This window comes from Polypterus senegalus, chromosome 14, assembly GCF_016835505.1.
Source record: "Polypterus senegalus isolate Bchr_013 chromosome 14, ASM1683550v1, whole genome shotgun sequence".
Lineage (NCBI taxonomy): Eukaryota > Metazoa > Chordata > Cladistia > Polypteriformes > Polypteridae > Polypterus > Polypterus senegalus.
This window is the reverse complement of record NC_053167.1, coordinates 89,402,372-89,428,346: the sequence shown is the minus strand read 5'-3', so window position 1 is coordinate 89,428,346 and position 25,975 is coordinate 89,402,372. Positions and strand designations below refer to the sequence as shown.

The 25,975-nt window shown below is 38.7% G+C and overlaps 1 protein-coding gene across 2 annotated transcripts in view; it reads right to left on the bottom strand.

Moving 5' to 3' along the window:
* Positions 1–25,975, bottom strand: part of b4galt2 (UDP-Gal:betaGlcNAc beta 1,4- galactosyltransferase, polypeptide 2) — a 648,560-nt gene that overhangs the window by 486,317 nt on the left and 136,268 nt on the right. Inside the window, exon 1 of one of the 2 annotated variants that reach the window (XM_039736142.1) lies at positions 18,351–18,482. The exons of the other annotated variant lie outside the window; for it this stretch is intronic. The gene's annotated coding sequence lies outside the window, so the exon portion shown is untranslated. Of the gene's footprint in view, positions 1–18,350; positions 18,483–25,975 lie in introns of those variants that run through there. 2 annotated transcript variants of the gene reach the window in all.

Below are 25,975 nucleotides of genomic sequence, written 5' to 3'. Positions count from 1 at the left end.
CAATAATACAGTATATAAAATGATCTCGCGGGCGGATATAATTACACGCCGGGCGGATGTGGCCACGGGCCTTGAGTTTGACACATATGGACTAAATAGAACTTGAAAAGAAATATTTTTTCAATGTGCAATTCAGATCGAAGCCACTACAGTACATCGAGCCAGCGTGCTATTGTGGTTTTGCCTGTGTGCCTCAATAAGTTACCCTATACCAAAACAATCATTGATCACGAATAAAGTATCCATTATTCATGAAGCTTCAATTGGTGATCTGTCTTTCTGCGTTAACCACATATTTTTTCATATGTCTCAAACCAAGGGGATGAGAAGGTAAAATGAATCGAGAAGCGCGCGTACATACTTAGTGCATCCCCTCTCGGAAATCGAACCTCGGCGCTAGAGGCGAAGGCTCTATTATTGCGCCACGGCGTGTGGTTTGTCTATTTGAGCGTAGCAGTGTAATTCAGTTTTTGTTCAGCACTCTTTGGAACTGTTGGTTTTTGTCTGCACACTGCGTCAGTTCACGTGAGCTGCTGAATATGGTTTTATATGTCACTCGCTCGCTTCTAATTGTTTCGCTGCCTTCTTAATTATATAATGCATGTTTTCTTCAGCGCTTTTTGTAGCTCTTCCTGGTTTTCTCGTAATGCGTGATTACGAGAGGCGTGATGATGTCACACAAAACTCCGCCCCCCCATGGCTTTCGAGCTCAACTCCATTACAGTAAATGGGGAAAAAATAGCTTCTAGTTATGACCTGGTCGGGAGGAGGCACGAGCCCTCCTCCGTCCCCTCAGGCGTCTGGCTGGGCTCCACCCCAGCCACCCGTGACAATATATAATGTTGTAAGTCACCTTGGATAAAGGTACAAATAATAAGTAATATTATTATTAGGTCACTGGAGCTGCTTAGTCTTGCTATACAGAATTGTCCACCAGTAAAACATTCCTGAAAAAGATCAAGTTCTGCTTTTTCCAGTGACTTTTCAGTGATTTTCCTGATGATTGTTATTTCAAAATACAATTTTCAGGAAAATGCATTCTTCTGATGTGAAATGGATAATTAGTATAAAGTGAAGTCATCATACAGTATATATTAAAAAAGGTATATAAAAAAGATCTAAATCCGTTAAGTAATTCTCTGTTCGCTAACTAAGTGGAGCTAAGGTAGCCGAGGCAGATGCGTGAGTGAGGAGGGCCCAGCCCCACTCCTTGCAGCCGATGAGTCTCTCTTGAAGTTGCGCTAATAAATCGGTACCGCAAGCAAACTATGATACTTAGCGTGATGAGAAAGTTGCAAAATCAACGGAATGCTCAAGCAAATTATAGAAAACCTGATCTAAATCTGTTAAGTAGTTCTCTCCTGAAAAGCAGACAGACATACAAACAGGTCTAAAACTATAAGAAATTTAAGCACCTGGACAACGAAATTTTTAAAACCATTTCTTAGCGAGCACCTATGGGCCAAGGGTAACCTACATTCCAAATTTCAAGTCCCAAGTCCTCATGGTTTGGGAGATTTCGTGATGAGTAAGTCAGTGGTATTTGGCTTTTATATATGTAGATTATAAATATTACATGCTGACGATTTTCATTTGTTTTAAGCCCTTATTAACAATGCTGTACATCTTGCTCTGGCACACTAACACTGAGGAGTCTAAGCCAAAGAATTATTCAGCAAAAGAGTGTCAAGAAACTTTCCTGGGGCTCTTTAATACCAAACAGCAATATACCCCATAATGTCTCACTGTGATTGGGACTGCCAAGTCAGAAGATTTCTTTAATTTTTTAATCTTTTCTTCCTTTTATTCATTCTGCTGTGTGTTCAGACCATTATGTGTATAAATATTTATGTACTTATTTAAAGGAGCTTCTGTAAAAAGCAAAATTTCCCCAGGGAACAAACAAAGTTCTATCTAATCTAATATGCATTATTTCTTTTTGTGCTTTATATCAATGGTATGTACTGTAATCCCCTTTCAAGTCTACAGATGTGAATGTATGTGCAAAGTAGCGCTTGATATATATATATATATATATATATACAGTATGTATAATGCAAGTGCTGGTATCCTATGTATTACACTAAGGTATTAATTTAAAGGGTGAGAAATGTGACGCAGTAGCTTTGAATGTCATGACACAATTTCTGTGGCATCCCCTTTAAAATTCAAATTCAATTTCAAACTCTCCACCATATTGTGTCTGAGTAAAGTAAATTGATGCAGGGCAGCAGTCACAACAATTAACAGGAGTCTGGAGAGTCCAATTGACAACTGCTTTATTTTAAACATCTTCAAAATATATAAGAATAGTCAGAAGAAATAAAAGAATAGTCTGATACAATATAATCAAAATTGTATAGATGTACTGCCTTTTATAGGAATATAGCAAAATACCCGCGCTTCGCAGCGGAGAAGTAGTGTGTTAAAGAAGTAATGAAAAAGAAAAGGAACATTTTGAAAATAACGTAACATGATTGTCAATGTAATTGTTTTGTCACTGTTATGAGTGTTTCTGTCATATATATATATATATATATATATATATATATATATATATATATATATATATATATACTGCTCAAAAGAATTAAAGGAACACTTTTAATCAGAGTATAGCATAAAGTCAATGAAACTTATGGGATATTAATCTGGTCAGTTAAGTAGCAGAGGGGGTTGTTAATCAGTTGCAGCTGCTGTGGTGTTAATGAAATTAACAACAGATGCACTAGAGGGGCAACAATGAGATGACCCCAAAACAGGAATGGTTTAACAGGTGGAGGCCACTGACATTTTTCCCTCCTCATCTTTTCTGACTGTTTCTTCACTAGTTTTGCATTTGGCTACAGTCAGTGTCACTACTGGTAGCATGAGGCGATACCTGGACCCTACAGAGGTTGCACAGGTAGTCCAACTTCTCCAGGATGGCACATCAATACGTGTCATTGCCAGAAGGTTTGCTGTGTCTCCCTGCACAGTCTCAAGGGCATGGAGGAGATTCTAGGAGACAAGCAGTTACTCTAGGAGAGCTGGAGAGGGCCATAGAAGGTCCATAACCCATCAGCAGGACCAGTATCTGCTCCTTTGGGCAAGGAGGAACAGGATGAGCACTGCCAGAGCCCTACAAAATGACCTCCAGCAGGCCACTGGTGTGAATGTCTCTGACCAAACAACCAGAAAGACTTCATGAGGGTGACCCAAGGGCCCCATGTCCTCTAATGGGCCCTGAGCTCACTGCCCAGCAACATGCAGCTTGATTGGCATTCGCCATAGAATACCAGAATTGGCAGATGCACCACTGGTGCCCTGTGCTTTTTACAGATGAGAGCGGGTTCACCCTGAGCACGTGACAGAAGTGAAAGGGTCTGGAGAAGCCATGGAGAACATTATGCTGCCTGTAACATCATTCAGCATGAGCAGTTTGGTGGTGGGTTAATGATAGTCTGGGGAGGCATATCCATGGAGGGTCACACAGACCGCTACAGGCTTGACAAAGGCACCTTGGCTGCCATTAGGTATCAGGATGAAATCCTTGGACCCATTGTCAGACACTATGCTGGTACAGTGGCTCCTGGTGCACGACAATTCCTGGCCTCATGTGGTGAGAGTATGCAGGCAGTTCCTGGAGGATGAAGGAATTGATACCATTGACTGGCCACCACACTTTCCTGACCTAAATCCAATAGAACACCTCTGGGACATTATGTTTTGGTCCATCCAATGCCACCAGGTTGCACCTCGGACTGTCCAGGAGCTCAGTGATGCCCTGGTCCAGATCTGGGAGGAGATCCCCCACAACACCATCTGTCATCTCATTAGAAGCATGCACCGATGTTGTCAGGCATGTATATAAGAACACAGGGGCCATACAAAGTGCTGCGTACAATTTTGAGTTGCTGCAATTAAATTTTGGCAAAATGGACTAGCCTGCCACATCATTTTTCACTCTGATTTTTGGGCGTCTTTGAATTCAGGGCTCTGTAGGTTGATCATTTTCATTTCCATCAAACAATGTGGCATCCTTTCGTTCCTAACACATTACCCAGTCTATATCAGTATAGATATCCAGGAGGATTTCTTTTCCCATTGAGATCTGATGTGTTTTCAAAGTGTTCCTTTAATTTTTTGAGCAGTTTATATATACATACACACACACATATAAACATATATATATACATATATACATATATATATACTGTACATACAACCACATATATATATATACATATCTACATATACACACATACATATACATACACACACATATATACACACAAATACACATATATACATACACACATATATATAAACATATATATACATACATATCTACATATATACATATACACACACACACACACACACACACACACATATATATATATATATACAGTCTTTGGGGTGCGAGCAACTGTTGCTGGGGGTGGCAGAATCCATGAAGGAAGAAAAATGAAAAACATTATTTGTACAAAATCTTAATTTATTTATCCATTCCTAAATAATTAAATGGGCAGGTTATTTCGTATCAGTGCAATACGCTGTTTGTTAAAACGGATGACTCCCGCTCTTACGTGCAAGTCTGCGTGGATATTATGAACTATCGTTTCTGTTCAAGTTCTATTTAAATTTTAAATAGAAGGAATTTTTATTTAGTCGACAGAATATTATTCGAATAAATCAACTCAAACCTTAAATAACTTATAATATTTTGCTCTCCATAAAAATATATCCTGTCTAAATTATACAAGTTAGAAATAAAGTAAACGTTAAAAGAACAAACATTCAAATTTCTTTACTCTTATGTAATTTTATATAAAAATAAACTTAAATTTTAAATATCCCAAAAGATTTTGCTCTCCATAAAAATATATCCTGTCAAAATTATACAAATTCAAATATGAACATGGTGCATAACAAAACCTGGAAATATAAATAAAATTTGTTCTTTTCAGCAATAACAAATCAAATCATTCAGTTGTCTTTGCTCATATGTCATTTTATCAGAGCTGGACGCCTGGCATCTTTTTTTGGCAACAAGTTCGTTTATGTTTGGTGTGAGGTTCTGTGTTGTGGAGATTCTCAGGATGGACTGCAGGTGCTCATCAGTGAGGCGACTCCTGTGTGCTGTTTTGTTAGTCTTCATCACTGAGAAGAGCTTCTCACACAGATATGTGCTACCAAACATACACAAGGTTCGAGCCGCATGTAGACGGAGCTGGAGCATTTGTGCGGAATGGAGTGAATAAACTGTGCGGGCCTGCAGTATCGTACTTTGCCTTCAGTGTGCCATTACACTGCAGCTCAATCACCTCCATCTGAATCTGCACAGGTGCAGTTTCCACATCGACGGCAAATGGGTTGCTAAACAACTCAAAATTTTCTTTTTGTTCTTCAAAGTCACCAAAGCGCGTGCGAACTCAGTGCGCAGTGCACTCAGTTTATCAGCAAAGTGCGATTTGGGAACACCGTTGTGCCGACTTGGTTCAACATTACTTGGCAACAGGGAAAGTGGGGCAAGTTGCACTGGTGCATTTGTGTCTCCCATAAAAGTAGCTTCACTTGAAATCACTTTGTGATTTTGCACGGGTAAAACGTCTGCTGAAGTGTCAGATTCTTCTTTAACTCTTCTGCTTTCTGTATCTTGTGCATTGCATTCAGGTCTTTCAGGTTATCTTGATGTTTTGTCTCATAGTGCCGTCTTAGATTAAATTCTGTAATTACAGCCACATTAGCTCCACAAATGAGACACACGGGTTTACCGGCAATGTCAGTAAACATATACTCAGCCTCCCATCGGTTTTTAAAGGCTCTATGTTCAGAATCACCTTTTCTCTTCGGCATCGTGGGCTAGCTTCGCAATAACTTGCAGCATCATAAGCTAGACTTGATTAACGCGTAAGTGTTCGCAAGGCAGCTGAAGCGCTGCATTATGAGATCTGTAGTTTATTGTGTTACCAGCGCTTCATATCCCCGGGCCATTAATAACAATAATACAGTATATAAAATGATCTCGCGGGCCGTAATATAATTACACGCCGGGCCGGATGTGGCCCGTGGGCCTTGAGTTTGACACATATGGACTAAATAGAACTTGAAAAGAAATATTTTTTCGAATGTGATCACCCAATTCAGATCGAGTTGACGTGCACTACAGTACATCGAGCCCGCGTGCTATTGTGGTTTTGCCAGTGTGCCTCAATAAGTTACCCTATACCAAAACAATCATTGATCGCGAATAAAGTATCCATTATTCATGAAGCTTCAATTGGTGATCTGTCTTTCTGCGTTAACCACATATTTTTTCATACGTCTCAAACCAAGGGGATGCGAAGGTAAAATGAATCGAGAAGCGCGCGTACATACTTAGTGCATCCCCTCTCGGAAATCGAACCTCGGCGCTAGAGGCGAAGGCTCTATTATTGCGCCACGGCGTGTGGTTTGTCTATTTGAGCGTAGCAGTGTAATTCGGTTTTTGTTCAGCACTCTTTGGAACTGTTGGTTTTGTCTGCGCACTTCGTCAGTTCACGTGAGCCGCTGAATATGGTTTTATATGTCACTCGCTTCGCTTCTAATTGTTTCGCTGCCTTCTTAATTATATAATGCATGTTTTCTTTAGCGCTTTTGTAGCTCTTCCTGGTTTTCTACGTAATGCGTGATGATGTCACACAAAACTCCGCCCCCCCATGGCTTTCGAGCTCAACTCCATTACAGTAAATGGGGAAAAAATAGCTTCTAGTTATGACCATTATGCGTAGAATTTCAAAATGAAACCTGCCCAACTTTTGTAAGGAAGCTGTAAGGAATGAGCCTGCCAAATTTCAGCCTTCTACCTACACGGGAAGTTGGAGAATTAGTGATGAGTCAGTCAGTCAGTGAGTCAGTCAGTCAGTGAGGGCTTTGCCTTTTATTAGTATAGATACTCTTCACCAAGGTCTAGTATACAACTGGAATGAACAACCTTTTTGTTACCAAAATACAAGTCACCTTTTAAAACAGGCAAAACATCCATCCATCCATCCATGTTCTAACCCGCTGAATCGAATACAGGGTCACGGGGTCTGCTGGAGCCAATCCCAGCCAACACAGGGCACAAGGCAGGAACCAATCCTGAGCAGGGTGCCAACCACACAACATATATAAACTATAGGGTACATCCTCTCTAGGTCAAGCATTAAAGTAGCGCATAAACTGAGAAACACTCTTTGGGCAGCTATTTTTAATTCCAAAATGTTCAGCAAAATTTAAGATAAAGAACCTCTTAACTCCACTTTACTAATCCAACTACTTCCCCCTTCATAATTTGCCTTATTTTGCTTTGATTTATGTATGTCAAATCATTTTCCTCTGACGATGATGCCTGATAGGTGTGTAAAGCTATGGAATAAAAGACTATGGATATATATATATATATATATATATATATATATATATACTTACTGCTTACTGATGAAGAAGAGGACTTTATATCTGCCCCGGAAATGATAAGGGATCATGGACTGAAGGATAGGAAACACTTCCGTGTCAGGGACTATAAAGGACTATGGGAAATCCCCAGATGGCGAGCTGAGCTGGGTGGAAGGGTGGCAACGTGTCTGGGAGTGGAGGATTGTTTATTAGTGATTTGTATTGTGATTTAATGAGTATTGTGGAGAGAAGGGTGCTTTGTGCACTGTGCCGTTTGAATAAAGTCTACTTTAGGACTTTTATCAGGTGTCTGGCGTCTAGGACAATGGTTCAAGGTAATGATAGCGCCCCCTCTCTGTCCCTATATATATATATATAAAATCCTGAGATGAGGCAAGACTTTTTTCAAGAGATTTTTACAAGTCCCGCGAGACGAGACTTTGGCCATGACATTTTTTCAAGTCACACACTCCATTCAACCATATTCAACCATGTAAATGGTCCTCTCACCTCTCATTCGTGTGAATGCTTTTGACAAACACAGTTCCTGCTCTCTCAGCTCTTATAAATTTTAACATTTCCCTCATAATTCCTGCTCTCTTAACTCTTATAAATTTTAACATTTTCCTCACTTTAAGTTCCCAATTAAAGAAGATTTATTATGTCCAAATCTTATTGAAGAATTTCATCACAAAGGGTTATCAACAGAAGAAATGAGTACACGGGCAGTCCTAGCACAGAGAAACAATGAAGTCAAATGAATTAACGGCAAATTTGATGATCGGGTAAATGGCAAATTGGTTAAATGTGTATCAACAGACTATGCTGAAACAGTTGGTGGTGATTGTGTGGAAGATGAAAACATCAACTTACAATATCCCAAAGAATATCTACAATTGTTAACACCGTCCGGTCTTCCACCGCACAAATTACTGTAGAAAGCAGAATGTATCCAAGAAAGGTAATGTAGTACATCTTCAACAGATAACATTAGACAACAAAGGAGATCTTGATATGCAATTTGTATTAAAATGTTAACAGTGTCCCGTTAGAATAGCTTTTGCAAAGACAATTAACAAATCTCTCAGAACAAAAAGTTGTTTTATTTATTAGAGAGAAAGAAATGAAATTCAATCACGGGAAGTTATATGTTGCATTGTCACAGTGAATGTCATATTGATGAAAATGTAATTTCAAAAGTTATTTTTACTGAACTTTTACAGTAAAAATGTAAGTTTAAAAAGTATTTGCGTATTAATTTCAAAGCCAAACAGAACAAAATTGTATCATGCAATGAATAACTTTAATGCAACATAAAACATAATTTACTTTCAAATTATTATGTTTTACTATTTTTAATATGGTTAATTACTAGCTGTAATGTAAAATAGTTAGTTCTATTAGGCATATGTAACAATTCCCATGAAAATAACAATCTGTTTAAATTGTACAGTACATCCGCATCCCCATATGCGAGCGGCAGAACCGCAAAGAGGCTAGCACATAGCGCAGACCTGGGGGTTGGCAAGCAAAGCGAGCAGGGGGCAAAGCCCCCTAGCATAGATATATACAGTCATATGAAAAAGTTTGGGAACCCCTCTCAGCCTGCATAATAATTTACTCTATTTTCAACAAAAAATGTAACAGTGGTATCATTTCATTTCCTAGGAACATCTGAGTACTGGGGTGTTTTCTGAACAAAGATATTTAATGAAGCAGTATTTAGTTGTATGAAATTAAATCAAATGTGAAAAACTGGCTGTGCAAAAATGTGGATCCCCTTGTAATTTTGCTGATTTGAATGTATGTAACTGCTCAGTACTGATTACTTGCAACACGAATTTGGTTGGATTAGCTTGTTAAGCCTTGAACTTCATAGACAGGTGTGTCCAATCATGAGAAAAGGTATTGTAGGTGGTCATTGGCAAGTTGTGCTTCCCTTTGACTCTCCTCTGAAGAGTGACAGCATGGGATCCTCAAAGCAGCTCTCAAAAGATCTGAAAACAAAGATTGTTCAGTATCATGGTTTAGGGGAAAGCTACAAAAAGCTATCTCAGAGGGTTAAACTGTCAATTTCAACTGTAAGGAATGTAATCAGGAAATGGAAGGCCACAGGCACAGTTGCTGTTTAACCCAGGTCTGGCAGGCCAAGAAAAATACAGGAGCGGCATATGTGCAGGATTGTGAGAATGGTTACAGACAACCCACAAATCACCTCCAAAGACCTGCAAGAACATCTTGCTGCAGATGGTGTATCTGTACATTGTTCTATAATTTAGTGCAATTTGCACAGAGAACATCTGTATGGCAGGGTGATGAGAAAGAAGCCCTTTCTGCACTCACGCCACAAACAGAGTCGCTTGTTGTGTGCAAATGCTCATTTAGACAAGCCAGATTCATTCTGGAACAAAGTGCTTTGGACTGATGAGACAAAAATTGAATTATTTGGTCATAACAAAAAGCGCTTTGCATAGCGGAAGAAGAACACCTCATTCCAAGAAAAACACCTGCTACGTACTGTCAAATTTGGTGGAAGTCCCATCATGCTGTTCGGCAGTGTGGCTAGTTTAGGGACTGGGGCCCTTGTTAAAGTCGAGGGTCTGATGAATTCAACCCAATTTCAACAAATTCTTCAGGATAATGTTTAAACATCAGTCACACAGTTGAAGTTCCGCAGGAGTTGGATATTCCAACAAGACAATGGCCCAAAACACAGTTCGAAAACTACAAAGGCATTCATGCAGAGGGAGAAGTACAATGTTCTGGAATGGCCGTCACAGTCCCCTGACTTGAATATCATCAAAAATCTATGGGATGATTTGCAGCAGGCTGTCCATGTTCGGCAGCCATCAAATTTAACTGAACAGGAGAGATTTTGTAGGGAAGAATGCTCAAAAATACCTGCAAACAGAATGCAGACTCTCATCAAAGGCTATAGGAGGCGTCTAGAGGCTGTTATATTTGCAAAAGAAGGCTCAACTAAGTATTGATGTAATATCTTTGTTGGGGTGCCAAATTTATGCACCTGTCTAATTTTGTTATGATGCATATTGCATATTTTCTGTTGATCCAATAAACTTAATGTCACTGCTGAAATACTATTGTTTCCATAAGGCATGTCATATATTAAAATGTCTGTTGATGGCGTTCTCATTTGATAGCCAAGATTCGCCAGCTCTCTGGCACTGTACAAGTAAGATTTAAGGCCAATACTAAAAGTGCCAGAAGTGGCCAAATCTTGGCTATCAAACCAGAACACCATCAACAGACATTTGGACATAAATCCAGCATATGCAAACGTAAGAAGAACATGTTCATAAAAAATTAAACTTTACAACCAATACCCCCCCATCACACTGACTTAGCTCGTCCCCCCCCACCTCTACATAATTTTTGCTATATATTGCCTTTGATTCTTATAAATCTAAGCATTATCCTCTGATGAAGGCCCCTGGCAGGGGTTGAAAGCTCAGGAATGAGAACTAATTCATGATATGTGATTCAATTTCTCCCTTTGTGGATCGCCAACTGCAAATATATATATATATATATATATATATATATCTACACTGACTCACTGACTGACTGACTCACTCACTCACTCATCACTAATTCTCCAACTTCCCATGTAGGTAGAAGGCTGAAATTTGGCAGGCTCATTCCTTAAAGCTTACTTACAAAAGTTGGGCAGGTTTCATTTCGAAATTATATGCCTAATGGTCATAACTGGAACCTATTTTTCTCCATATACTGTAATGGACTTTAGCTCGATGGCGTGGCGGCGGAGCTGCGTCTCACATCATCACGCCTCCCACGTAATGTCGTCAACTGACTGTGACGCAGTACATAGAAAAGAAGGAAGAGCTCCCAAAGAGCTGAACAAAAAGCATACAAGCTTATTCATAAGTGCAGCTACTGCAGAAACAAAGCACGGTGTAAACCGTAAGTTTAAATTAAGTTTATGGGCACGCTCCCGCTGCCGTTTGTCATGCCTTCATTGAATACTTTATTAGCGAGATACAAGTTTAATGAGAAGACACAAGGTATAAACGAGACTTTGGATCACTTTGTAATGGAGTTAAAATTGCTGTAGCGAGAAACTTTTAAGTGCCAGGTCTTAACTAACATTAAATAAAGCCGTGGACATCGCAACATCACACAAGAGAGCAGCTCACGTGAACTAACTAAACACAGTACGAGTGATCACTTCCATGCATCAAACCTGTTCAAAAAACGCATTACACAATAGACAAGGTAGGAAAGCTCCAAGGCTAACGCAGTCTTGCGTAGGCAACTTCGTCACGCTGCCACCAAATACTCACAGAAAAATCCACAAGTTAATACACACGCTGTCTCTAGAGTTTCTCCATACTCAATTTATTCCTCACATGCCTGTTATATACTCTTTGATCTCCCATTTCAATTCAGATGCCTCCAATTTCCAGTAAGGCTCTGCTTGCGATGACAATTAATAAGTCTCAGGGACAGACAGTACAAAAGGTTGACATTGATTTAAGACAACATTGCTTTTCTCCTGGACAACTATACGTTGTATTCTCAAAAGTAAGCTCAGTGCACAGCTTGGTCATATTACAACCGAGTGCTGAACTGACAACGTGGTATACAAAGGTCGCTGCAAAGCGCGGGATTTTGCTATAAACAGTATATATATATATGTAGATATGTGTATATATATATATATATATATATATATATATATATATATATATATGTATGTATGTATATATGTACTGTATGTGTGTATATATATATGTAGATATGTATATATATGTTTCTATGTGTCTGTGTGTATATATATATATATGTGTCTGTATGTATGTATGTGTATGTGTATATCTATATATGTATATGTGTGTCTGTATGTATGTATGTATATGTATGTGTATATATATATACGTTGATATGTGTATATATGTGTGTGTGTGTGTGTGTATATATATATATATATGACAGCAACACCATAGCAGTGACAAAACAATTACATTGACAATCATGTTACGTTATTTTTAAAATGTTTCCTTTTCTTTTTCATAACTTCTTTAACACACTACTTCTCCGCAGGTATTTTGCATGTGAGGTGCAGGTATTTTGCTAGTCCTTCTTCCTGTCCACCAATATATATATATATATATATATATATATATATATATACTGTATGTATGTGTGTATATGTATGTGACACTCATATATATATATCCATGCCCGTTATATAGCCGCCCAGGGGATCTCCTCTGTATATATGTATATATATGTAGATGTGTATATATGTGTATATATATATATAGATATGTGTATATGTAGATATGTATATATGTATATGTATACTCCTCTGGCCCAATCGGGTCTCGGTTTGGCACGAGATGTTTATCCAAGTGATCCTCGCTATATACGTTATTTTTAAAATGCTGCAGGACTTATACAGTGATCCTCGCTTCCCCGCCGGCTCCAGCCCGCCGGGGCCATATATATATATATATATATATATATATATATATATATACAGTGATCCTCGGCTTCACTCCATTGTGGATTTTAAATGTAAGCATATCTAAATATATATCACAGATTTTTCGCTGGTTTGCAGATTTCTGCGGACAATGGGTCTTTTAATTTATGGTACATGCTTCCTCAGTTGCTTTACCCAGTTAATTTCATACAAGGGACGCTATTGGCAGAGAGCTGAGAAGCTACAGAATCAGAGCACGTATTACATATTAAATAAAACTCCTCAATGATATACTATATGCTTCCCGTGCGGTGCTTTGCATACTTGAAAGCTCAAATAGCATGTATAGATTTTTGATTGTTTGCTTTTCTCTGTCTCTCTCTCTCTCTGACATTCTCTGCTCCTGACGGAGGGGGTGTGAGCAGAGGGGGTGTTCGCACACTGGCCTAGAGGATACGGACACTCCTCTAAAAAATGCTGAAAGACTACCTTCACATTGCTGCCTCCCTTGCAGCTGCTTTGTCCGGCGGTGCCTCGCATACTTAAAAGCCCAAACAGCCCTATTGATTTTTGATTGTTTGCTTTTCTCGCTCTCTCTCTCTCTGACATTGTCTGCTCCTGATGTGCACTCCTTTGAAGAGGAAGATATGTTTGCATTCTTTTAATTGTGAGACAGAACTGTCATCTCTGTCTTGTCATGGAGCACAATTTAAACTTTTGAGTAAAGGGTGTTATTTCATGTCTAGAGGGCTCTAATAATGTTAGAAAATGTATTTAGAAGGTCGCAAATAGGTTTTCTATGCTCTAACTGAGAAAATACTGAATTTATAAATAAAGAATCCTACTTTGCAGAAATTCATTCATCGCGGCAGAGTCAGGAACAGATTAACCGCGATAAACGAGGGTTTAATGTATATATATATACCATATTTACTCATGTACCACGCACACATTTTTTCCTGAAAATGAGCATTAGAAAATCAGGTGCAGGCCATACACTAAGAAAGCGTCATACACGAAGAATACAGTAGGGGTAGGTTTGTTTTTGAATCAGTTTGGCGTTGTCATTCAGCATGGATAGTAAGCTTTGATGCTCCTTCACGCGGGAGAGAAACTAAAAGTGATTTTGGAAGCAGAGAAGATAGGAAATCGGCAGCAGGTCGCAAGTACGGTGTTCCAGAGTCATGTATTTTTCAGATTGGCGACAGAAGAAAGAAAAACTTTCGTCATGCAACATTTCTCGAAAAACGTGCCCAGTTCCCACAAGTTGAAGTTGCACTCGCTGATTACATTCAAGGCAAGCGTCAGCTTGGATATGCAGTGTCCACAGAAATGATTCAGGTGAAAGCTCGTGATATAGAGAAAGAACGTGGAATACCCAACATTCAGTTCAAAGCAAGCCGTGGATGGGTTACGTGCTTAATGAGAAGGAATTTATCAATAAGACGCCGCACGACCATTTCGCAGTGTCTACCAGACGCATATGAAGGTAAGCTACTAGCTTTCTAAAAATACGTAATTCAGTTGAGGCAGCAGAAAATGCATTTAACGGGGCAAATCGGTAATGCTGATCAAATGGCAGTTTATTTTGAGAACCCCTCAAACACTACTGTTAATGCAGTAAGAGACAAGAGTGTCACGGTATGCACGGGAGGCAGAGAGAAACAGTGGTGCACCGTGTACCGTATGGGACGTCAGTAGCGGTGGCGAATCCAGCAGCGAATCGGAAGATGATGATTAAACTGGAATATTCTGGTGAGCACAATAATTTTCCACTTGCCATTACAGTCCTTTACCGATCGTCTTTATATGGTTCTTTCTATTCTCATTTCACAGGGCTATTTGTCATTCCCACCTTTCGCAGGATGGTGTGACAAACACTGAACGTTCTGCAGTAGGGGTACTGCTTACAGTTAGTACAATATACTGTATCAAGTGCAGAAAGATTTAAACGAGACATAATTATTCTCCATTACAGTTATTCATGTCGGTGTCTTACTCCAACCTCACTCGCTTCCTATACAATCACAATGCGTGTAGTACACGGGGCAAAAGATTTTTTTCCCCGATTTAGAGTGCACGTCTTACACAAGGGCGCGTGGTACAGGAGTAAATACGGTATATATATACATATATATATACAGTGGAACCTTGGTATACGTCCTTAATTCGTTCCAGACCCTTGGACTTATACCAAACAGGACGTATACCAAACAAATTTTTCCCATAAGAAATAATGGGAAAATGATTAATCCGTTCCCATGAAAAAAAAAATCCTATTGCTATTGGCATATTATACATTGATGGGGTTGTATAAAATAATTTAAACACTGCTTAATACTAAAATACATAAATACAAAAGCAATTAGATGAAATAAATGAAAATTTTACCTCACTTTACTTTTAATAACATCTTTGTTTTTCACAATCCTAGATACCGCCGTTCTCGGCAAACGGTATGCAGCAGCCATGTCCCGGAACCGCATGCCAACTTCATACTTCTCAACAATCAATTCAAATTTACATGAAAAAAAAACACAAAATCACGTTGTAACGATGCAGGTTTGCTGTATGCTCCTATCTGCTGCCGGGAGCCCTTGAACCCTACACCGCCGGAAATGTGCCTCACTGCTAACCTCATCGGTAAAGCAAGGGGATGGTGAAAAAGTGCAAAGTGCTTTTATTAAAGCAATTAACAAAATAAGGTGTTCAAATTAAAGTGCAGTCTCCAAAGTTCCAATAAATAATCCATAAAATCAGAAGTGAAACGTGGAGGTTAAAAACAATAGAAAAAGTCTTCTTAAAACAACGAAGTTAAAATAGAGCAGGAAGCATTCTTTAAAAATAAAAAATAAACCAAGAAGAAGCCCGGTGCTTTTTTACCTGGCGGCCCTCCTGCTTCCTTTCTTTTTATTCCCCTTCAAGCCAACTCGCGCTTCTGTTTATCAAGATAAGCAGCCCTCTCTCTCTCACTCACTCACTCGACCTCCCGTACGTTTCTTTTTACTCCCCTTAAAGTCGACTCGCGCTTCTGTTTATCAAGATAAGCAGCCCCAGGAGCAATCATGAATGCGGACAGTCCCTCACAAGTGCACTTTGGTGAGAAACGCCCACATCGCTAATCGCCCCGACAACCTTCAGCCACATAACCACCACGCCCCCTTACCAAGCTGCGAGCGCGGTGATTATTTATTTTAAAGCTGGACTTTGACAGGAGCTTTGGACCCACTATATCACACGCGTGAAAGTTCACAGAGAGTTATAGCGGGTTGTTCACTGAATGCTAGCAACTGGCGCACTAATGCTCGTCGGCAGTCGTGGCTTTGTCTCGAGAGAGGTAAACAAGGTTAGCACGCGAGTCGTATTCCAAACAAAGGTCGTATACCAAGCAAACTTTTTCGTATACCACCGTATACCAAGTTGGACTTATTCCAAAGCAGACGTATACCAAGGTACCACTGTATATATATATATATATATATATATATATATATATATATATATATATTTAATAATAATACTCAAGTTGCATAACAAAGAAAACAATGAAAAAATATACCCAAGGCTATTTTACCATACTCATTAAGTGTATTATCAAGTTCCTTTTACAGTGAATACCTGACACATAAATTAATAATAATTAAAAAAATAAAATGCTGATATTGTGGTCATAACAGACAGTACATACTTTATATTATGTTGTCTCTCTTACATTTTGAGTCACGGCTCACAAACACTAGGGTGACAATTCAATTAACTCCAGTATGTAGCAAAACCAAACTCAATAATGCATCAATTGGTCTTTCGAGATTCGTAAAAGATTTAGTTCATTACATTTTTAAGCTTTGCATCCCATCTGTGCTTAGTTCCTTTCCTTGTGCCTGATGCTGCTGAGTCATGTTCCAGCTCCCAATAGGTCGTTCAGCTTAACTGGTCAATAAGCAAGGAGCCACTAGTAAAGGCGTGCTACATGCCCTTCCATATTGGGTGCATTATTTTGAGTGAACAGAAAGGACAATGGCAAAACAGTGGCAGCAGCAGAAGAAGAAGCGGCGTGGCTCATTGGGAGACCAAGCAACAAGGATTTTTCTACTGCAGGCTCCTCCCATGGAGATTTTCTTCTCCCCGTTCCTCCTTTTCATAATCACAGTCTCATTGTAGCCACAGGAGGACCTCTGCACCTCTTGCAATAGAAAAGTACAGACAATTCAGTGGGCGGATCACATGATGGGCATTCGGTGTTGGCGGTACACTGACAGGGCAGAAAAAAAAAAAAACACAGAACGCTGGGTTCAGAATATGTGGACACTTAAATTTCACACTTGTGTCTCTGCAAAGACTGAACAGCTGCAGGAACAAGACTGACTTTAAATGGGTAATGTTATATGAGATGCTTCGCTCTATGACTACGCGTTGCAATTTCTACGACCAAAGTTCTTATACAGCATACAATACCGAAACAGGGAGGTCGTTAAGTGAGGAGTGTCTGTATCTTTAACTTTTGTTCAGTTCTTGTCATTACCCATGTGCCTAATCTCACCTTCACTAGCAGTAACTACATGGCTGAAGCACGTCCATGTGCAATAATACCGACTGCAGCAGACAATATCTTTGTGAAATAATTCACTAATTATTACAAAATAACAATACTTCTGCACAGTAATGCAGTACTGTTGCATAATAACACAATAACAGTTTCAAAATAATGCAATTTTTTAATGCAACAGTTTTGAGAAATAATGCAATAAAAATATTTTTTGAGGGTGTGAATATTTTTCATCTGTACCAATTGATTTCCTCTCACAGAATCCACTTAATTACTGGACCATACGCAGTTTCTCTGAAGAGGCTGCACAAGCATGCTGTAGCAAGCTGATGTCCTGTTTAGAGGGAAGTCTGCCTCAGGTACTATAAATTGCTACTATACAGGCACTGATATGCAGCCATCTTGAACTGAAAAATAGTGTAATACAAGTCCTGAGAAAATGAATCGATAAGTTAAAGCAGAAACAAATAAAGATAAAAACTTAGTGATGCAATTGAATCATGCAAATAAGCATTTAACAACTAACTGCATCAGACATAGGATCATCTCAGCTACTACATGCAGAATGCTTTACTCTGTTTCCTCGTGGTCAAGCAATTGGATGTATGGTACACTTTCAACTCATTGAACTGTTTTAAAAATCTCAAAGCTGCAAAGATTTTGTAGCATATGCTACATATTGTTCCTTAAATAGCCAGTATTATTTTATTATTTCTGAAAAAAAACTTTTTTTTTAGTTAAAGGTAAAGTTCACCATTATTAACCATATAGGCTCTTTTAATGCTTGCTGAAGTTTGTGCCCGTACCTCATACCATGTATTAAAATACTACTTATATAAAAAGAAATACTATAATAAGCTTAATCTGCTCCCAGCTCCCAACAGACACACACATTGAACATTAAAGCTTATCTTACATACATTATAAACATACCGCACTCAGTCCCATGGCCTTAGTAGTCCTTGTAAATTGAAAGTCAGCACAGTTTTTCTCAGCAATTATTTCAGGAGTTCAAAACGTATATAAATTTCTTCAGCTTGTGTTTTGACATGCAGAAAGTAACAATGTATCAGTGCCTGACTGCTAAAAAGGGTGATGTGAAAGGGTTCCCAGTTAGCAAGAACTTGCCAAGGGCAATGACACCACCAAGGTGGCAAAGACAGAAGGCAGTCCCAAGTGAAATGTCCTGAGTAGAAAGACAGAGACTCACATTGGCAGCGGGGTACAGCAATCAAACAAGCCAATGTGAGAACACGGTAACCACTAAAGTGCAGTAAGCCCAGGAGGTGTACTGGGCACTCTAGAAGGACAAAAAGCAAAAACATCAGCACACATTAAAGAATGAAAGAGGGGCATTGTGGGTAGAGACAAATAATACTACCAAGGTCATGGCAGGAAAATTACCTGACACAAGTAAGGAAAGTGTGAGTCACTTCATAAATAAGAGAGTGAGTCTAAGAGACGGACAGGCTTGATGGGGTCAGCACTTTGTCCCAAGCTGGAAGATACTGCACCATTTTTCCTACTTCCCTTTTAAGACCTGCTTTATAACAGCTGTCTAGATAAGTTCTTGTGTTCTGCTTCTTGTGACATTTTATCCCCATAAATGTATAAATGTGATGGAAAACGGGGTGGCTGTATTCCATACCTAAAAAATATTGCATTCTAGTCATAGTATTCTATTTATATTCTAGTTGTAAGCACTTGGAACCTGTAGGCAATAAAGAGTACTACTCAGGAATGAATTTTAGGTAAACTTAACCAAAAATAAAAAGAGACCGAGCCTCACCTCCTCTCCTGTTATGGAACACTATAGAGTTAACCACACATCCAGAACAGACACAACTGCAGACCCATTTCAGATCATGAAGGGTAGCGTAGTTGTAACCAAGCTACAATAAAAGATGTGAGAAAAGGGCCAGTACGTGTGTATACCTGTGTATACAGGATGAGTCAAAATTATGTTAACATTTGAATGGTGGAAACAATTCATTCACAAAACATACTTCATATGTGCAAGAAGATTTACAGGAATGTCTTAACCTGTTAGCCATCATGTTCAATAAATGTACCATATGTGGCAAATAAATCGTCCACAAATATTGTATATAGATAGATAGATAGATAGATACTTTATTAATCCCAAGGGAAATACATAGAAGTACCATTAGTGTTGACCCACCCTGTATTTTACAAAAACATAGACATATATTTACGTATATATATATATATATACTCACAAATATGTAATACTCCATCATTTTCCTCAATAAATAAATGAACAAGTATAATATTTTTGCCTCATTTGTTTAACTGGTTTCTCTTTATCTTCTTTTAGGACTTGAGTGAAAATCTGAAGATGTTTTAGGTCATATTTATGCAGAAATATAGAAAATTCTAAAGGGTTCACAAACTTTCAAGCACAACTGTAGATGGGTGAACATTTACAAATCCTTTTAAAAAGACACGAAAACACAATAAAAACATTAACAAGCTCTGTTTGTCACTGCAATAATGGATTGCAGCAGTTGTTCTCATTGATTTGGTGCTATAGTAGGGATCTTCTATGCTGCCCTTAGATTTACGGAAAAAAAGAGCTGCCTGCTTCTTTAACACCACATGCTGTATAAATCAGAAGTAATACGCACACAGAGAATGAGCTCTAAAAAGCTTTAACATTTGTAAATATTTACCATTCTGAACATTGTATTAATTTCTAAAACACTATTACTATCTCACATACAGCACAACTAAGGTTTCTTGCTTTCTCTCTTTTACTTACCACTGTCAGCTCAGCATGCTTAATTACTAAAAATGTCCCAATACAGAGCATTCAGTACAAAGCAATAATACCTATGTTAGCAATTTCAAAAGTGTTGTCTTGTTTATAAAAATAAGCTATTTCAAAACATGAAAATGAGTTAGAATGGAGACAAAACATTCAAACAGGCAGTGTGCAAGGAGGAACTAAAACAGCAAGAAAAAGGCTAATGCCCTGAAGTCTTTTTTGATATGCAAAGGATCCAGCAAGAGATGGGGAGATGTAGCAGGTTTAGCATTGCTGTCTCATAGCATCAGGGGTCTATGTTCTGTCATGATTTTCTACTTGTTGGATATTTTTTTTGTTTTGTCTTGATGTCATTTTTAAATTTGTACCATTCCACTGTGAGTTGTTTACATAATCGTAGGGTATATTGTTTGCCCAGTCCACTTACAATATCACCCTTCTTTCTATGCCGGGATCAAGAATAGAAGGTGTTCCAGCTGGGTCAAGTCTCAACTCCTGCCATCCTTACACTATGGCCTCTCATCCAGGCAAGAAATCATCCTCCATCCTGGCCGGGATGCCTGTCCTTCCTCTTCCTCTCCACACTTGCAGCGTGTATTTGCACATGCCCAGAGAAATGAGGTGATGGCACACAAAGTTTAACACAGCTTTCTAATAGTTCCATAGTTTTGGGTCCAAATCCTGGCACAGGTGCTTTCTGTGTGAGTTTGCACATTCTCCTTGAGCCTGACTGAATTTTTGTCCAAGTATTCTTTTTTCCTCACACATTCCAAAATGCATGTTGGTGAGACTGGCAGCTCTAAAGTGGCCCTAAATAACAGATTGTGCCTGTGATGAACTGGACTAGGTGCGTTTAAGAACCAATGGAAAGGCGGACAGGCCTTAATAAGGCAACAAAAACAGAATTTCTGATACATGATTCATCCCAAAGCATGCACACAGAAACACAAAGGCAACATTAATCCAATTCCGTACAACTGGTGAAAGTAAGGTGACAGTTTTGCAAGGTGGTGCTTCTTTATCTGAATAATAACAAGCAAGAAAGAGCATAAAAAAGTATAAAAATGAGACACTGATTGGTTCATTTTACTCATTTGGTTAGGTAATTGCTAATGTCAGCTCTACCAGTGCCTTATTCAGTCGTTTCTTAAATTAACAGCAGGGTATCCACTTTAACAAACTGAATGGGCAGTTTTCTACATACTCATTATTCTTTGTGCAAAGATCTAAAGAAAAATAGAAGGCATCGTTGTTGTCTTGGCTACATAAAAGGTACCTAACCCCAGCACAGCAAACAAAAGAGCTTTTACAGTTTCTATTATTATTATTATTATTATTATTATATATCCATTCGTTTAGTCTCATTGAACAGGTGATGGAAGTGCAGACACATATATCATCTTTTATGATCTGTCTCTTTGTCTCCAGTATATAAGCAGATATTCAAGTAAAGCTGTAAATCGACAGGCCCACATTCTATTTTTATGTGACAGAATTTTCTATTGGGACTCAATCACAAAAGATAAATGTGCAAAAAACGGAGTAATAAGAAGAAGAAAACTATGTCCTCAAAAATCGAATCAAGCTAAAGGATCCTTTGTACAATCATACTGCATGTTAATTATATAACCAAAAAATATCAATATGCAACAGCAAGAAATACTATATATATCTATATATAAAAACATACCAAACCCAAATGGCACAAGCAATGTCAATGTCAATGTCAATTTATTTATATAGCACATTTAAAACAACACAGGAATGCTGTGGCCAAAGTGCTTTACAATAATAGAATAAAAGAAAACAAACATATAACATAAATACAAATAAAATATATGAACATAAATAAAATAAATCATAAATAGAAGTAATGTTATATAATCACCATGAGGAAACCATCAGTATTACTGAAGGTCACGGAATGCAAGTGAATGAAATGAGTCTTTAATCTCATTCTGAACAGTTCAATTACAAACGACTCCTTTATGTGATGAGGTAAAGAGTTCCACAGGCGAGGAGCAGCAGTTGTAAAAGCACTCTGTCCCCTTGGTTTAACACTTGGTACGAGGGACAACAAGAGACAACTGACCAGAAGATCTAAGCACTCTGGATGGCTGGTGTAAAACACACAATTCAGATAAACAGGCAGGAGCAAGCCCATGTAAAGATTTAAAAACTAGCAACAACATTTTAAAATCAATTTCGAAAACCAACAGGCAGCCAGTGTAAAGACGCTAATATTGGAGAAACAGAGTCATACTTTCTTACCCCAACCAGAAAGCGAGCAGCAGCATTCTGGACCAATTGTAACCTGTGTATCAGGGATTTGCTAATCCCAGAAAACAGCAAGTTGCAGTAATCAAGGCGAGAAAAAATAAAAGCATGAGTAGCTTTCTCAAGATCCCTAGAAGATAAAAAAGGCTTGATCTTACCTAATAGACAAAGCTGGAAAAAGCAACTCTTGACTACAGAAAGCAGCCATGTTTCTCCCTATTACAAGTCTTGCACCATACTGCCAGGAATAGCAGCAATGCCAACTAACCACACCACCATCCCCAAATAACAAAATGTAACTCATCTCAAACACTTCTGATAATAAATAATTTTACCATGGAAGCAGTTGAATTACAGCTTTTAATAGACTCACTGGAATATCCATTAATTCATGATGCAGACAGCTCTAAGTATTACCGAATTACAGAAATATAACAGCCAGTTCTTCAACATGATTGGCTCAAGGATCTTCCTTTTGGAAGTAAAGGACAATTTAACAGTTACTGTGCCCAAGCAGATGAACCTACATGGGTGCAAATCAAGACCTGAGAGATCTAAGAGAATACTGTTAAGAATCGGTGGAATTATAAACCAGAAACATTAATGTGCCATTGAACACTGGGGAGGGCAAAGATGGTAAAGAGGATCTGGGCAAAGGTGCATAAAGTGAAGTTTGCAAGGGTTGAGATAGATAGATAGATAGATAGATAGATAGATAGATAGATAGATAGATAGATACTTTATTAATCCCAAGGGGAAATTCACATAATCCAGCAGCAGCATACTGATAAAAAAAAATATTAAAGAGTAATAAAAATGTAGGTAAAACCTCATAATGAACTACTTCTCTGCTGTAAGAATAAAGCCCAATGCATGCAGTGCATAATGTTACCACAAAACGAACATGTCAAGTAACCATGAAGCATGCTTTTCATTGACTGTATGCGTCACTATATGGGATGTAATGCACAGGTAAGGTGCACCGCTTTCCATTGTGTCGTGTTCCACTGTTACAGGGAACTGTGAACCTAGCCTAAAGCCCCCCATACATTTACAGATGCACTGCCGATTTTTCGGCCGTTCAACGAGTCATCACGCGTCAAACGCCTGAAAAATCATCTGGTGTGTTCTCAGCTCCGTCGGCTCCCCTTCGCTATGCGCTAGTGAAGGGGCCGAAGGAGAACACAGATCTTCCTACCTGTCTCCAGCAGAGGCTCGTTCTGCTGATCAGCTGGCCGGTGAGTGACACAATGCACTAAACTTCCGGCTGGCTGACAGAGGAGACAGCCACTGCAGCAGACAGAGGCATCACATTACTTTGGATGGGGGCGGTGGTCGAGATTTTCGGCAAGCTGGATTTAGAAACTGAGGAGAGACAATAACTTCAAATAATGTTAACGTTTACCCCCCAGGGTGGAATTGAAGAGTCGCATAGTGTGGGGGAGGAACGATCTCCACAGTCTGTCAGTGGAGCAGGACAGTGATAGCAGTCTGTCACTGAAGCTACTCCTCTGCTTAGAGATAACACTGTTCAGTGGATGCAGTGGATTCTCCATGATTGACAGGAGCTTGCTCAGTGCCTGTCGCTCTGCCACAGATGTTAGACTGTCCAGCTTCATTCCTACAATAGAGCCTGCCTTCCTCACAAGTTTGTCCAGGTGTGAGATGAAGTCTTTGCACATATTTAAACTGAGTAAAGTGATGGTTAGGGTCCCTCAAGGAATATCTGTAAAGATAGTGTCCCAGCAAACAAGTAAGGTTAAAGTGACAAACAGACTTCTTTATAGAGGCGAAGAAACTTACAAGGGTCAAGAAAGTATTACTAACTAGAGGAGAGCTAAATGAAAGGTCATAGACTTTTCAAGTTGAGCAAGGATGCAAACAGAGGTAAAAAGAGGAAGGAAATGCTAACGCTGGAATGAAAATTTTGTAATTACTCAAACTTTTTATTGAAATAGAGAATCCATTTACATATGTAATGTTACGGTTTTACAGATGTTCAAGTAATTAATTGTTAAAATTATTATGTGTTTTATTTTTGCATATTTTCTGTTTACTCTTTAGTTTCTATGTGTCCCTGCTTGTCCTGCTATGCTCCATGTGTTATGTGGGTGGTTCCCCAAGAGGTGGGGTCAACTACTTATCACTGCATAGGGAGTGCACTCACTCCTATAAAGGCTGGAGTAATGAGCAGTACATTTCAGTTCATTTGAATGCACTTGAAGGTTACAACAAGTAATAGTGATTTATTGTGCTCTTGTGCATTTCCAGGGAGTTGTGACCTTCGTGCTCTGTTTTTGACCATTCGTTCTAGACTGGTTTTTGGGAATGGTGTCCCTTGAATTGCCTTTGCCTATTATAGGCAACTTCTGCTGTGTCTTTTTTGCTCCTTGGAGCTTTTAATTAAGAAGGCATTTTTTTATGAAATAAATATTTTTATTTGTAAAGAATCTTCATCTGCTCTTTAATCCTTCCCCCTGCAAGGCTTCTTGCCTACAATATATTGGAAGTCTATGCTAATGTTATTACAAGTTCATGAAAGGTAACAAATGGATAAAATAGTACTTTTTCATCATTCCCATCATCACCATCATGACTTCCATTCCACTATTCTGGGTAATATAGCTATTTATTCCATCATTTACTAATAAGCACTCTAGTAGGTCTGACAATATAGTAGCTGCAACCTTTCAGTATTTTATTTTGTTTCCTCAGGTGTCTAGTCTACTCATCATTAATTGAGATTATAATTTTACAATTCAGGACCAAATGCCTCAGGAAAAAGTAATTCATATCAAAATGGCAAATATAAAGATATTTCTAAGTTTCTTATAAATCTAAAAATGAAACAATTAGGTCAAGTAGAGGTAAAAAAAACTCACAGAACCTCCATCCATAGGAAGGAACTTTGGAGCCACTGCTTTAAAACCACAGTTCTGCCAAATTAGTTCCAGTTTCCATCTCACTGAGTAACTATTAGCAAATTATTAAACTTGTCTTTGCTATAGTTGTAGTAAATGTATGTTGTATATACAGTATGTAAGGATCTTGTAAGTCGCCTGGCATAATGGAGCCTGACAAATATACAACAGGCAAAAGCATAGTGAAAAATTGGGAAAGCCAAAAGAAAACAATTAGGGTAAAAACTAAACATGAACATGAGGTAAGTAAAAATATGCAGTTGAGTAAATTATTTAAGGGCTTATGTACACAATCTCTATATATATAAAATCCAACGTCTGTCTGCTTTTCACGAGAGAACTACTGAAATGGAATGAAATAGTTTTTTTTTTCTATAATTTGCTTGAACATTCTGGTTGATTTTGCGACTTCTCTTGCACTTTAGTTCGCTTGCACTAATCTAAGACAGAGGGTGCGGGCCGAGGGGAGGGGGAAGCGTGATGTCAGGAGTGGGGGGCCCTCCTCACTCACGTGCCAGCCTCCGAAACACTCTAACTCTGGCCACGTTTTGGAGCAGACCTTGCCTCCGCTT